Here is a 16,397-nt window from a genome sequence, read left to right as displayed (position 1 = left end):
ATTTTTGGGTACGGTTCAAGCATTCAGGACTTGGTCTAGTAGGGATGTATGTCCTACTTCATTTGCTTTACTCATTAAGGGGAAACTGTATGCACCTAACAGTGGCTATTCAAGAGACTAAGCTTCCTGCTCAGCTTAAATAGTATAATGATAGGACTTCCTCTACACAACACCTATCATTGGTCTCGTCCATTACTTGTAGGGAGCCCCTTCATAAAGTGCTCACGTCCCTTGTCCGAATCCTCCCCTATCAAATATTGGAAGGCATGTAAAAGGAGTACTGACCTTTTTAAATGTACCGTATATGCTCAATTTTGCATGACACACCTGATATTTGCATGTAAAAATTACAGTTGGAGCGGGGATGGGTAATTTAGTATGCTCTGATATTAGTAGCAGGGCTAATCTATAATTAACAGCTGGACAGAGTACAATTATGGAGGTGCCTGGTTTGTGGGCTGACACAAAGCATCTTTTCTGGTGCACAAATAAACAGGAAGGGGGTTGGAGGATGGTATAGTACTAGGCATGGCTCCCTTGCAGCTCAGCCATCCAGCATCTGGCTGTGCTTTGCATGGGGAAGTTGGCATTGCCTATTTATGAAGGAGATCAGCGCTCCAATTTTGCAGCTGTACTCAAGAGTGGAAAACTATACATATGCTTTATTAGCTAAATAAATAAATAAACATTTTCTTTTTACAATGTCATATCCCCCCCCCCCAATTTATTTGTTTTATATTTTGCATATCTGCTTTTAGAACCAGCAATTCTAACCACTTCCAGCCAGCATCGATCAGCTGCCCCGAGGATTTCTGCTAAACAGGCCTGCAATAAGCGACGGCAGGAAACCATTCCGTTCAGGCCATATTGATAAATAGGCCCTTTTTCATGTAGTAATGAGGCTGTTTTGAAACCATGTTTCCCTCATATGTCCTATGTCTTCAATTCATAATTTTTCCTTGACACATTAAGGGGCCTAATTAGGAAACACTGAAGCTATAAAACCTGTAACAAAAGTAATTTTTGCAGTATTATGGCAAAATTAAGTAATAAGAGTATGTATTACAGCCATTTACTAAAATGTAACTTATTGCCGTTGTCCACCTACAGTCAATGGGAGATGCAGGGGCAGAGAAGGATCTTCTGATCCCTCCCCCCGCCAGTCAACAGAGCTTCTACCATCCCTCCTGCAAGAGATTGTTTCCTGGGCACATTGGCGGTTCGATAATAGGTGCAATGTGTGCTGTGTGGGGGCCCACACAGCACACATTGCACCCATATTTTAAAACTTATCTCTCTGGAGTCCATCATCTGGCACTACAGCCACGATGAAAATCGCAGCCAAAATGGCCACTGTGCATGCACAATAGTGACTTTGGTCAGGTGGGTGCCATGTTTCCAGAGACCTGCATATGCACAGTAGACTGCCGGAGACTACTGCGCCGTACTGAGGAGGGGGCCCACCCGGAGTCTGTACAGGGGCCCCCTCTTGTTAAAATGCCTCTGCCTGGGCATATGCATTGAATAGGCCAGGCCCAACCATTGGAGTAAAGAGATACAGAAAGCAATCACTTTACTTTAGACTCTTTGCCGGGACAGCCTTTTATTAAAACAATCAAAGAAAAAGAACAAATCAGGTGCTAGATGTGAGTACTATAATTAAAACAATACGACTCCTTGCACATATAGGGGCTAATTCAGAGGTGGAAGCTAATGGCATAGCTGCTGCGACTGTGCAAAATTATGCAAGAGTTGCCCACTGATAGCTTCTGAGATCTACTGCTGCATTCCTAAACGTAGCATTGGATCAATAGCGTGAATATCGGACATCTTAGAAACCCCAGGACACCCACCTATAACCTGTAAGACGTGAATAAATTTGTATAGTATGTCAGTAATGGGGATGAATTTGGGGTGAGGAGGCCCCTGGGTTGTTGTGGATGGGCCACTTCAGGCCATCACAATGTAATATGTAATTTAGCACTCTTCAGCAACTTTATTGTTTTGTTTTTTTTAATCAATGTAACACTTTTAAGACTTTCATTATTATCTTTCACCCATTTAACACTCAACACACAGCAGCTGCTTTTTACTTATCTAACAACCTCTGCCACTTTTCTTGCTATCTCTCACTAGTGTGGTGCCTTGGGGCATTTTAGTTGACCTGGCCTGGGGGCATCCAGTGCCTTGGACTTGAACCTTTAGAATGTTAGGCACCTACCTAACGATGAAGCCACCTGGACGTGGTGGGTAGACCCATACATTTGGTAAAAAAATTATGCAATTTATTACAGTTATTCTGATTGGTAATGTTTGGAGAGTGCACCTGCATTCTTTTTGTGTGTGTGGCACTAAAAGTCTCAGCATGGTAGCACATCTCATATCTAGTTAGGGTGTGCAATCAAGCCCCCCCCAATAAAACCCCCAGGATACTAAGGCATAATTACACTTCTGGAGCCATTGACACTGAGTTGGCCCCATTTTCTGGAACACTCCCTGTGGCTGCCCCAAACGCCAGCAGCATGCTAATTATGCTGCGGGTTTTGGGGCACTGCGAGTGACGTCACAGAAACATGTGCAATGCATCTCCTGGGCTTGCGCAGATCCAAAGAGATCATACATTTACATTGTGAATAAGACTCTCTAAAAACTATCTTTAGATGGTCTGATTACAGTAGCTGTCACAGCTGTGAATAGTGGCAATAAAAGATGATCGTTAACTAGCTTTTTCCACACACCTTAATAAATAGGCTCTTAAATGTTGCTAATTTTATGACACCTGGGCAAATTTAGGAACATGATAATCAACATCATGATTAATACTTTGTAGAAAACACATACTGTAATATTTCTCTGTGACATCACTGGTCCCTATTAAAATAATAGGTTGTGTTTTTATTGAGTCACTACAATGAATATACAGTACTATAGGCAAGTGGTTCTCAACCTCAGTCCTCAAGTACTCCCAACAGTTCATGTTTTCCAGGTCCCCTAGCAGTTGAACTGTTTCGTTTCTCACTGACACACTTTAAAAGACCCACAAGGTGGAGCTAATTGTTTCACTTGCAATCCTGTGAGGAGACCTGGAAAACATGAACTGTTGGGAGTACTTGAGGACCGCGGTTGAGAACCACTGCTATAGGCAACAGATATACTATATAGCCATTGTTACAGACCTACAAATATAGGAACACATTGGCATGCTTTGGTTTCTGGTAAATTGCTCTCTATGAGGCCATGGGCTTCATTTTAATATTCATAACCTGGCATATCCCAAAAATAAATATTTTTCACCTGACTTACATTTAGTCTCCAACTAAGCCAATTCAGTCCGAGGGCAGTAAATTATTTTCTACAGGCAAGTAGCAGAGTCTTTACTGTTATAATCAGTCGAAACGCAGTTATTTATTTTACATATATTTAGAGGAAAATGAGCTATCACTAAGAGTAAAAGATTTTTTTTTTTGTACATTAGCACCACAGGAACCTGAATCCTTCGTATAATTGAGGACTCTGTTTGCATGACAACTATTCCCTGGTTGTGATTTAATTTTTAGCTTCATAGGGTACTAATTAAGAATGTGTTGCCAGGCTTTTAAACTGAAAATGATATCTTCTCAGGATAGGCTATCCATGTCAAATATTCAGCAAATATAAGTATTTAACATAAAATAAAACTGAGCAAACATCATGACGCATTATTTAAATCCCAAAGTGTACCCTCCAGGGAGCTGCTGGCTTTTTTTTCCTTAAAAGCCTGTGTCAAATAAATGTCGCTGCATAGAGCTCATCAGTAAAAATAAACGAGCGCCGTAACCCGTAGCTACCAGACTTGCATTTTCTAAACTGTACTAGTAAACAGCAGAATAGGTTTGGTTGCTATGGCGTACACTTTTGTTATGAACTAGAACTTAAATTAACCCCTTCACTGCTGAAGGTTTTGTTAACCCATGTGCGGAGACCATTTTCACTGTTTATACTCAATCAATATCACTGATTTTTGTTATGCAGTATCTACACAAATTATGCCATTTTTCTCAGAAGACTTTGTGGTAAATATAATAGCCTGCGACTTCCAGGCATCCGCAAAACTCCAGCGATTCTGACTGATGTTAAAAAATTAAATTCATTTAAAAGGCAAAACAAGCCTATTACAGTAAATTAACCATTTGTATTTTCAGAAATTATCATCTGTCTTTTGCTTATTCTAAGTCGAATAAAATTTTCACAAAATGGGAAAAAGTTTTTATATTTAATTTTTTTTTAAAAAGTGTACAAGAAAATAATAATAAGAAAAAATACACATAAATACTTTGTAAGTTCTGTATGGCATTAATTCACTGTTCAAAAATGGAAACCAGCAGGATTCTAAAAATAAACAAAAAATCTACAGTACACATGAAAATATTTTTTTGGTTTGCAAATTTTCAATTTAAGCGATAACTATGTATAGGGAATCAGTATGATATCCCAGCTTTTGGGATCCCCGCAGTCAGGAGACCGACACTGGAATCCCGACGGCTGAAATACCGGCGACGAGCGCAGCACGTCCCCTCGTGGCCTCGCTGTGCTTGCCACGATTCAGGCCCGGTGGCGATCGCCACACTAATCTGTTCTCCCTCAGGTGGTGGCGTGGACCACCACCCAAGTGGGGATCCCGGGCGGTGGCGGGATTTCGCCCGCCAGCATATCAGTGGGTGTCGGGATTCCGGCGTTGGTATCCTGATCATCGGGATGCTGACAGCCAGGAAATTGACCACATACCATGTGTAGGAATATAATATTGCAGCCAAACAAAGGATACCACATAAAATGAGGGTACCACTTTTTTATTTTATTTGACACAAATGTGGGCTTTAGATTCCCCCCGTGTGTTATTTTGTATTTGTATTTTTTTTGTGTGTGTGTGTGTGTGTGTGTGCTGAGAAAGCATTATCTGCTGATCACAAGACAATAACTACAAATGGGAAGATCATCTGAAAGTGGAGACTCCCGTCTTTAAAACAAAAGGTGTGGGTTTTTATGGGGGAGAGAGGGCACACTGTTCCCTACCCCCAACTATGGGGGGGGGGGGGGAATTCTACACCACAAACTAAATAGCTGCAAAGAAGCCACATCATATGAAAGAGGAGATCTCCTCTTCCAAACGTGAGAGCCTCAAGGGTACAAAACAATTGGTATTAAGGGGCCCCATCATTTCCAATATTATTGCAAGCCAGATTGGGGTAGATCTCATCCTCTGCAGTTTTAAGGTACATGTGAAGAATGAGCCTCACTTTTCCTGGTCAGAGAAAGGGTTAAATATGCTGCAGATAACTATGTAGAAATGATGTAGAAAATTCAAGAACTGTGTAGTTACTTTTTGGAAATGGTCACAACTCGTACCAGGCATAGTGTAATGGTGCAGCCACTATAAGAACACCCTTTTAGGCTAAGTAGAACCCCATTACACCAAGAAGCAGAGAGCACACAGGTGATTGCTTTGCCCTTAAGGTACAATGAATGTGAAGAATATTTAACTGCAACCTTAATAATTCCTCAGCATAGAGCCATATTTACAATTCCAGGACTCAGGAACCTCTGTTGTCTGCGCACCTTACAATGTGGTGTTAAGCTAAAATAAGAATTTACTTACCGATAATTCTATTTCTCGGAGTCCGTAGTGGATGCTGGGGTTCCTGAAAGGACCATGGGGAATAGCGGCTCCGCAGGAGACAGGGCACAAAAGTAAAGCTTTCCGATCAGGTGGTGTGCACTGGCTCCTCCCCCTATGACCCTCCTCCAAGCCAGTTAGGTACTGTGCCCGGACGAGCGTACACAATAAGGGAGGAATTTTGAATCCCGGGTAAGACTCATACCAGCCACACCAATCACACCGTACAACTTGTGATCTAAACCCAGTTAACAGTATGATAACAGCGGAGCCTCTGAAAAGATGGCTCACAACAATAATAACCCGATTTTTGTAACTATGTACAAGTATTGCAGATAATCCGCACTTGGGATGGGCGCCCAGCATCCACTACGGACTCCGAGAAATAGAATTATCGGTAAGTAAATTCTTATTTTCTCTATCGTCCTAGTGGATGCTGGGGTTCCTGAAAGGACCATGGGGATTATACCAAAGCTCCCAAACGGGCGGGAGAGTGCGGATGACTCTGCAGCACCGAATGAGAGAACTCCAGGTCCTCCTTAGCCAGGGTATCAAATTTGTAGAATTTAGCAAACGTGTTTGCCCCTGACCAAGTAGCTGCTCGGCAAAGTTGTAAAGCCGAGACCCCTCGGGCAGCCGCCCAAGATGAGCCCACCTTCCTTGTGGAATGGGCATTTACATATTTTGGCTGTGGCAGGCCTGCCACAGAATGTGCAAGCTGAATTGTATTACACATCCAACTAGCAATAGTCTGCTTAGAAGCAAGAGCACCCAGTTTGTTGGGTGCATACAGGATAACAGCAAGTCAGTTTTCCTGACTCCAGCCGTCCTGGAACATATTTTCAGGGCCCTGACAACATCTAGCAACTTGGAGTCCTCCAAGTCCCTAGTAGGTGCAAGGCACCACAATAAGCTGGTTCAGGTGAAACACTGACACCACCTTAGGGAGATAACTGGGGACGAGTCCGCAGCTCTGCCCTGTCCGAATGGACAAACAGATATGGGCTTTTTTGAGAAAAAAACACCAATTTGACACTCGCCTGGTCCAGGCCAGGGCCAAGAGCATGGTCACTTTTCATGTGAGATGCTTCAAATCCACAGATTTGACTGGTTTTAAACCAATGTGATTTGAGGAATCCCAGAACTACGTTGAGATCCCACAGTGCCACTGGAGGCACAAAAGGGGGTTGTATATGCAATACTCCCTTGACAAACTTCTGGACTTCAGGAACTGAAGCCAATTCTTTCTGGAAGAAAATCGACAGGGCCGAAATTTGAACCTTAATGGACCCCAATTTGAGGCCCATAGACACTCCTGTTTGCAGGAAATGCAGGAAACGACCGAGTTGAAATTTCTTTGTGGGGCCTTCCTGGCCTCACACCACGCAACATATTTTCGCCACATGTGGTGATAATGTTGTGCGGTCACCTCCTTTCTGGCTTTGACCAGGGTAGGAATGACCTCTTCCGGAATGCCTTTTTCCCTTAGGATCCGGCTTTCCACCGCCATGCCGACAAACGCAGCTGCGGTAAGTCTTGGAACAGACATGGTACTTGCTGAAGCAAGTCCCTTCTTAGCGGCAGAGGCCATAAGACCTCTGTAAACATCTCTTGAAGTTCCGGGTACCAAGTCCTTCTTGGCCAATCCGGAGCCATGAGTATAGTTCTTACTCCTCTACGTCTTATAATTCTCAGCACCTTAGGTATGAGAAGCAGAGGAGGGAACACATACACCGACTGGTACACCCACGGTGTTACCAGAACGTCCACAGCTATTGCCTGAGGGTCTCTTGACCTGGCGCAATACCTGTCCCGTTTTTTTGTTCAGACGGGACGCCATCATGTCCACCTTTGGTATTTCCCAACGGTTTACAATCATGTGGAAAAAACTTCCCGATGAAGTTTCCACTCTCCCGGGTGGAGGTCGTGCCTGCTGAGGAAGTCTGCTTCCCAGTTTCCATTCCCGGGATGAAACACTGCTGACAGTGCTATCACATGATTTTCCGCCCAGCGAAAAGTCCTTGCAGTTTTTGCCATTGCCCTCCTGCTTCTTGTGTCGCCCTGTCTGTTTACGTGGGCGACTGCCGTGATGTTTTTCCCACTGGATCAATACCGGCTGACCTTGAAGCAGAGGTCTTGCTAAGCTTAGAGCATTATAAATTTACCCTTAGCTCCAGTATATTTATGTGGAGAAAAGTCTCCAGACTTGATCACACTCCCTGGAAATTTTTTCCTTGTGTGACTGCTCCCCAGCCTCTCGGGCTGGGCTCCGTGGTCACCAGCATCCAATCCTGAATGCCGAATCTGCGGCCCTCTAGAAGATGAGCACTCTATAACCACCACAGGAGAGACACCCTTGTCCTTGGATATAGGGTTATCCGCTGATGCATCTGAAGATGCGATCCGGACCATTTGTCCAGCAGATCCCACTGAAAAGTTCTTGCGTGAAATCTGCCGAATGGAATTGCTTCGTAGGAAGCCACCATTTTTACCAGGACCCTTGTGCAATGATGCACTGTTTTTAGGAGGTTCCTGACTAGCTCGGATAACTCCCTGGCTTTCTCTTCCGGGAGAAACACCTTTTTCTGGACTGTGTCCAGAATCATCCCTAGGCACAGCAGACGTGTCGTCGGGATCAGCTGCGATTTTGGAATATTTAGAATCCACCCGTGCTGTTGTAGCAGTATCCGAGATAGTGCTACTCCGACCTCCAACTGTTCCCTGGACTATGCCCTTATCAGGAGATCGTCCAAGTAAGGGATAATTAAGACGCCTTTTCTTCGAAGAAGAATCATCATTTCGGCCATTACCTTGGTAAAGACCCGGGGTGCCGTGGACAATCCAAACGGCAGCGTCTGAAACTGATAGTGACAGTTCTGCACCACGAACCTGAGGTACCCTTAGTGAGAAGGGCAAATTTGGGACATAGAGGTAAGCATCCCTGATGTCCCGGGACACTATATAGTCCCCTTCTTCCTGGTTCGTTATCACTGCTCTGAGTGACTCCATCTTGATTTGAACCTTTGTAAGTGTTCAAAATTTTTTTTAGAATAAGTCTCACCTAGCCTTCTGGCTTCAGTACCACAATATAGTGTGGAATAATACCCCTTTTCTTGTAGTAGGAGGGGTAATTTAATTATCACCTGCTGGGAATACAGCTTGTGAATTTTTTCCCATACTGCCTCCTTGTCGGAGGGAGACCTTGGTAAAGCAGACTTCAGGAGCCTGCGAAGGGGAAACGTCTCGACATTCCAATCTGTACCCCTGGGATACTACTTGTAGGATCCAGGGGTCCTGTACGGTCTCAGCGCCATGCTGAGAACTTGTCAGAAGCGGTGGAACGCTTCTGTTCCTGGGAATGGGCTGCCTGCTGCAGTCTTCTTCCCTTTCCTCTATCCCTGGGCAGATATGATCTTATAGGGACGAAAGGACTGAGGCTGAAAAGACGGTGTCTTTTTCTGCAGAGATGTGACTTAGGGTAAAAACGGCGGATTTTCCAGCAGTTGCCGTGGCCACCAGGTCCGATGGACCGACCCCAAATAACTCCTCTTCCTTTATACGGCAATACACCTTTGTGCCGTTTGGAATCTGCATCACCTGACCACTGTCGTGTCCATAACATCTTCTGGCAGATATGGACATCGCATTTACTCTTGATGCCAGAGTGCAAATATCCCTCTGTGCATCTCGCATATATAGAAATGCATCCTTTAAATGCTCTATAGTCAATAAAATACTGTCCCTGTCAAGGGTATCAATATTTTTAGTCAGGGAATCCGACCAAGCCACCCCAGCTCTGCACATCCAGGCTGAGGCGATCGCTGGTCGCAGTATAACACCAGTATGTGTGTATATACTTTTTATGATATTTTCCAGCCTCCTGTCAGCTGGTCCTTGAGGACGGCCCTATCTATAGACGGTACCGCCACTTGTTTTGATAAGCGTGTGAGCGCCTTACCCACCCTAAGGGGTGTTTCCCAACGCGCCCTAACTTCTGGCGGGAAAGGGTATACCGCCCATAATTTTCTATCGGGGGGAACCCACGCATCATCACACACTTTATTTAATTTATCTGATTCAGGAAAAACTACGGTAGTTTTTTCACATCCCACATAATACCCTCTTTTGTGGTACTTGTAGTATCAGAAATATGTAACACCTCCTTCATTGCCTTTAACGTGTGGCCCTAATAAGGAATACGTTTGTTTATTCACCGTCGACACTGGATTCAGTGTCCCTGTCTGTGTCTGTGTCGACCGACTAAAGTAAACGGGCGTTTTAAAACCCCTGACGGTGTTTTTGAGACGTCTGGACCGGTACTAATTGTTTGTCGGCCGTCTCATGTCGTCAACCGACCTTGCAGCGTGTTGACATTATCACGTAATTCCCTAAATAAGCCATCCATTCCGGTGTCGACTCCCTAGAGAGTGACATCACCATTACAGGCAATTGCTCCGCCTCCTCACCAACATCGTCCTCATACATGTCGACACACACGTACCGACACACAGCACACACACAGGGAATGCTCTGATAGAGGACAGGACCCACTAGCCCTTTGGAGAGACAGAGGGAGAGTTTACCAGCACACACCAAAAACGCTATAATTATATAGGGACAACCTTATATAAGTGTTTTCCCTTATAGCATCTTTTTAATATATTTCTAACGCCAAATTAGTGCCCCCCCTCTCTGTTTTAACCCTGTTTCTGTAGTGCAGTGCAGGGGAGAGCCTGGGAGCCTTCCCTCCAGCCTTTCTGTGAGGGAAAATGGCGCTGTGTGCTGAGGAGATAGGCCCCGCCCCTTTTTCGGCGGCCTCGTCTCCCGCTCTTAACGGATTCTGGCAGGGGTTAAATATCTCCATATAGCCTCCGGAGGCTATATGTGAGGTATTTTTAGCCAAAATAGGTATTCATTTGCCTCCCAGGGCGCCCCCCTCCCAGCGCCCTGCACCCTCAGTGACTGCCGTGTGAAGTGTGCTGAGAGGAAAATGGCGCACAGCTGCAGTGCTGTGCGCTACCTTTAGAAGACTGGGGAGTCTTCTGCCGCCGATTCTGGACCTCTTCTTACTTCAGCATCTGCAAGGGGGCCGGCGGCAAGGCTCCGGTGACCATCCAGGCTGTACCTGTGATCGTCCCTCTGGAGCTGATGTCCAGTAGCCAAGAAGCCAATCCATCCTGCACGCAGGTGAGTTCACTTCTTCTCCCCTAAGTCCCTCGTTGCAGTGATCCTGTTGCCAGCAGGACTCACTGTAAAATAAAAAACCTAAGCTAAACTTTTCTAAGCAGCTCTTTAGGAGAGCCACCTAGATTGCACCCTTCTCGGCCGGGCACAAAAATCTAACTGGCTTGGAGGAGGGTCATAGGGGGAGGAGCCAGTGCACACCACCTGATCGGAAAGCTTTACTTTTGTGCCCTGTCTCCTGCGGAGCCGCTATTCCCCATGGTCCTTTCAGGAACCCCAGCATCCACTAGGACGATAGAGAAAGTATGGTTCTGCATTTCACAGAACTTAGTGGCTGTTCCCCCTGCATGGTATTTAGGGAAACACAAGCAATTATAAAATACATTAAACAACGTCAGCCTAAATTTTATTTCTTATGGAGTTCACGTTTTAAGGTGAAATCCAAAGTTCCAGGTGCCAGTGATGAGCCACTTGATTCTGAAGTGGACAGAAGAAAAACATCAGGCACATGTGCATGCGTTCCGATAGTTACTGCCAGGAGTTATTGGAAGTGCAGGAAGATACATGGCTAACGGTGGTGGGCATGTCAGGGGCATGTTGGTGTCAGGGGCGCCAGCAGCAACGCTCTGACAGACATCATGAGCAACCACAGGGTTGTTCTAATGTCCGATGGTGCAGACAATGTGTGATTGATGGTGCATCATTGTGCGCACATCGGCAGATTTATGCCGCAACCAGTGGTAGTGACAACAACACATCACATCCCACCAGCATGCCCATCTCTTCCTCGCACCTCATAAGGTGAAATTAACACTAGACGCAATGTGCCTAACTGAGATGGCAAATTGTGCACATCGGATGGGGCGAAAGGGAAAACATGTAATATCGAGACTGCTTTAAATGGCTGATTTGTGCACAGCCAGGCATCACGGTGGCACATTGTATCGGGCTGAATTAGCACCATAGAAGTGCGATGTTGGCATTTCCATAATTGACAGATATGCATGCCAAATTTAAGTCCCCCTAAAGAGAAGAAAGGTTGTTACCCTTGTATACTTTCTCTCAGTTATACTGGGGTATTCAATTATCCACAAATTCGCGGCAATTTTGCGCCCAAAATTTTTTCGCGGCAATCGGCCGAAAATTGCCGCGAAAACGCTCCGTTTTTCGACCTATTCAATTCCGACCGGGTTTCACGTGAAAATTCTTGCAGTGAAAAGTGCAGGTGAAAATGGGGAAATCAGCCTGTACCCCAAAAAATGCTAAACTAACATAGGAAAACAGAAGAGAAGTGTGTTAGAGATCACATTAGAGCGTTTTTGGGGACTTAAATTGTGTGAAATGGCTGTTATATGCATTTTTTTAAAAATGCAAAAAAAATTATAGAAAGCTATTTTTTTTAGCAAAATAAATGCTCTCATTAAATTTTGGGTACATGAAAATGGGTATAAGTATATATTTGGGTCATTTTAGGGTACTTTAAAAAAAAAAGTGGAAACAGACTGATTACTCCCATCTGCAAGCCTAAAAAACACCTGTCCCACTCATAAAGCACCCCAATATACCTGTCCCATACCTTGAACCCCAATTTCCATGACTTTTTACTTTTTCACCCCAAAAATGACATGTCATTATTGGCCAATTAAAAATAATTAAAAAGTTCAACGTGCCTAATTAGTCATTAAGGGGGGTGTCCCAGGAGTTCTGTACCATATCCAAACATTTTTACCTTAAAATAGTGACTTTTCCCAACTTTTCACCTGCTTCAGAGAAGGTGAAGTGACATTAGTGAAAAAATGATCACCGATAAATTTTCCAGGATAATTGAATAGCCTGTAATTGCGTTTCACGTGAAAAGTCCGTTTTTTCACCCGAAAACCGGACTTTTCACGTGAAAAGTCCGTTATCACTGCTAATTGAATATACCCCATAGAGTTTATAAATGTTCACTGCAATTACATATTTAAATTATTTGTATACACAAGTATTTTATAACATCTATTCGTAGCTATAAATTATGAGCCAGTATACTAGACCTACGGGTCACCAAGTAATGTGGAAATACAATTCCCAGGAAATACTGACAGCCACTTTAAATTCTGTTAATGCTGGTGGGCAGTCACTGGTTGCCTAAGGACACTATACATCATGGGTGGCAACCTCTGGTACTCCAACTGCTGTGGTACTATACATCCCAGTATGCCCTGCCACAGTTGTAGCATGTTTTAAAAACAGAGAAACTGTGGCAGTGCATACTGTAATGTGTACATCCACAGTAGCTAGAAGGATGAAGACTCATATCCCTGCTCTACATCAGTGGTATTCAAATGGGACTGCAAGTGTCAATGTGCCACTGTTCATATTTCCCAAATTGCATACAAAAAATGTATTATGTATCAGAAATACAGGAGACTCCAAGAAGAGATTCACTAGGGGTTGCAACACTACTCTTTAGTTTGCTAATCCTTTAAATTAGTTGAGTATGAAGGCCAGGCAGTTGGGATCCCAACACATCCCAGTAATTTACACCTAATCCTTACCCACCCCACCCACAGCTTAACCCCAACCTTCCCCAGCCTAACCGTAACCTCCTCTTCCAGCAGCCTGACCATCCTCCCCCACACAGCATAACTCTAACCTCTCCCCCCTGCTGCATAACCCTAACACACACACTCCCCCCTCTGCAGCCTAACCTTAACCATCTCCCTAATGCCCAGCCCTAACCCCAGTACTTAATCTCCGGGATCCCGCTTTTTGTATTTTGGCCACATCCCCTTTAAACGACAGTATCTGGTCAATATTTCTTATTCAAATAACATTTATCTTAGTGTGGACTATTATGCACTTTAATTGTTTTTAATTAATTTATTTTCTTATTTATACGACGCACACATATTATGCAGCATTTCACAGAGAATACTGCATTTATATCATTTGTATTCGCCCATGGCCCAGTGGAGCTTACAATCTATATTCTTATATATATATTTTTTTTTTAAAGTAAGCCAATTAACCTACAATTATGTATTTGTAGTGTGGGAAGAAACACACTCAACGTGGGGAGGACATAAAACTCCACACAGATAGTGCCTGGATCAGGAATTTTACTCATTACCTCAGGGCTGTTTCAGTTCTATCTTTTTGATTGATTTTTGTGGTCCACGAGACACACACAGCTGTATCTTATATGGGCTCATCCTGTTCACTGAATTTCTGATCTACAATATTACTGTATTTGAGAGGCTGCCAGCAGCTCCAGTCGTCTTTCCAAGCTCTCTTCATACTTCTGGGTTTTATTCATGCCTTTTTGTTGCACTGTGTATACTGCTGTACACCATCAGATGTGTGCCTGTAAAGTTTTATTTATTGTATAGATTCCAGAAAAGCACATAGGGACACACTCTCATACACACGATAGTCCGCTACTCTAATGTCAGTAATGGCTAAGTGTACTTAGTCATTTTGTTTTGTTTGCTTTTTAATCTTCCCTCTGCTAATAATAATAACAACCATCATTTTTCAGAAAACATACAATTAATATACAACTATAAGACCAAGCTTCATTAACATTTACTGTATTTTTAATGCTACATTAAAAAAGAATGTAATTGCCCATTTCTGCATCATGGTTTGACAAAAGTATACATTATGTTCATTAAATCCTATTATTACTATTATTAATGTAATTACTAGCAGAACAGAAACAATAAGTACCACATATCTGCAAATTTGCCTAAACTTAGACAAATTGCCAATTGGAAAATACCACTTAAAACAACATTTCTGATTATTTTCTAAATTTTTCCTGAGGTACGCACCCTTCACATGGAGCTCTGGGAACAGCACCTGAGAAATTCTACCCCAATATAAAATGGCAGATGACACGGGTGTGAGTGGGAGCATCGATAAAGCTCTATATAAGTGCAACCAGCCACATGCCCTTCCGCTTCGAGGATGAATCCAGAGCTGTTGCATGGCTGGCATCCAGATCAGGAAGCTGGGCAGGGCAGCCAAATACAGGTGCCATGGGGCAGTTACAGTGCTGTACACTAAGACTAGCTCACTGGATCGCACCACCGATTGAAAACCGCTAGTAACTGCTCTGACTGAGACACAAACAGTGAAGCGTGGAAAAAAGGTGCCAGGGCTATGTTATGCACCAAGCCTGAGGAATCATGAAAGTTACTGGGTGGTTGAGGTTTATTTGAATTGGGTTCTGTGTGATAATTAACATATTCATAGCTTAAAAAGCAAGAGCCAGTACCTAAACCATACCTCCCAACATTGGAAGGCTGTAATGCGGGACTCCTTGCGCGGCTTAGGCGCGCCCTCGCCCGAAAAAGGGTATGGTCTGCAAAAGGAGTGTGGCTTTGAGTAGATTCCGCGAACGTAAGCCACACCCCCAATGCAGGGGTATGCCCAGCACTCTCTGAGCTGCTGGATTACCCCCAGTCCCTCCGTCTCCAGTAAATAGACACTGTGCGCATGCAGTGAGTTGAGAGGGTCTTGCAACTCGCCCCCATTCCCCCCCTCACTGTGGGACACTGCAGCCCGCAGGAGGGACTGTCTTACAAAAACAGGACTGTCCCACAAAAATCAGGACAGTTGGGAGGTATGCCTAAACCATACTTTCCTCCTCTCCCAGAATGGCTGGGAGGCCGCCAGGAAAAGCACTGAAGTCTTCTGCCTGGTGTCGCCCACTTACGGAGTAAGTGGCAGATGATGTGATTTGCGATGAATCGCGTCATCCTTTACAATGATGATTGATTAGCTGGTGCACGAAGAGGCAATCAATCTGCAAGCTATCAAAAAGTAGAACGATTAAATAAAAGAGCAACCACATTATCACAGCTGGGCCAGCGATACCATTAGTTGAACTTAAGATGCCTAGAGTGCCATTGGTTAAGGGGAACCTAAAAATGTGAATGAGTGACATAGGGGGACATTTACTAAGCAGTGATTAGAGCAGAGAAGTGAGCCAGTGGAGAAGTTGCCCATGCCAACCAATCAGCACTGAAGTAACACCTATAATTTGCATACTGTAGAATTATACAGAGCTGCTGATTGGTTGATGGGGCAACTTCTCCACTGGCTCACTTTTCCGCTCTTATCACTGCTTAGTAAATGTCCCCCATAAATTCATTCAACCAGTGTATTTAATGCTTCATTGGAGCCCCCAAACTAAGCACTGGCAGCTAACATGAAAGAGAAGCAGCCAATAGCTTATTGTATGTGAAGCTGGTAACGGCTGCTCCTCCTTAGGGCCTGATTCTGAGGTGGGAATAATGCCAAAAAATGAGTAACTAACTGTGCACCTTGGCGAAACCATGATGCTTTGCAGATGAGGCAGATTTCAAATGTACAGAGATATATATATGAGAGGGGTGTGTACAGACTGAAGACCCTAATCAGCAACAGGTGTTTGTGTGCTGGGAATTGGTATATAATTGGGTGCAGTTGGGGTGTTAGCAGTGTGTGTGGGATATGTGTGTGTGTGTGTGTGTGTGTGTGTGTGTGTGTGTGTGGGGGGGGGGGGGGGTGTCTGGGTGTTGCTGGGGTG

The 16,397-nt window shown here is 44.2% G+C and overlaps 1 protein-coding gene across 1 annotated transcript in view; it reads right to left on the bottom strand.

The window, feature by feature from the left end:
• CAMKMT (calmodulin-lysine N-methyltransferase) overlaps positions 1-16,397 on the bottom strand; it is a 984,732-nt gene that overhangs the window by 483,500 nt on the left and 484,835 nt on the right. The window lies entirely within an intron of this gene.

This window comes from Pseudophryne corroboree, chromosome 4 (assembly GCF_028390025.1).
Source record: "Pseudophryne corroboree isolate aPseCor3 chromosome 4, aPseCor3.hap2, whole genome shotgun sequence".
NCBI classification, from domain to species: Eukaryota; Metazoa; Chordata; class Amphibia; order Anura; family Myobatrachidae; genus Pseudophryne; species Pseudophryne corroboree.
This window is presented reverse-complemented; position numbering and strand designations above follow the sequence as displayed.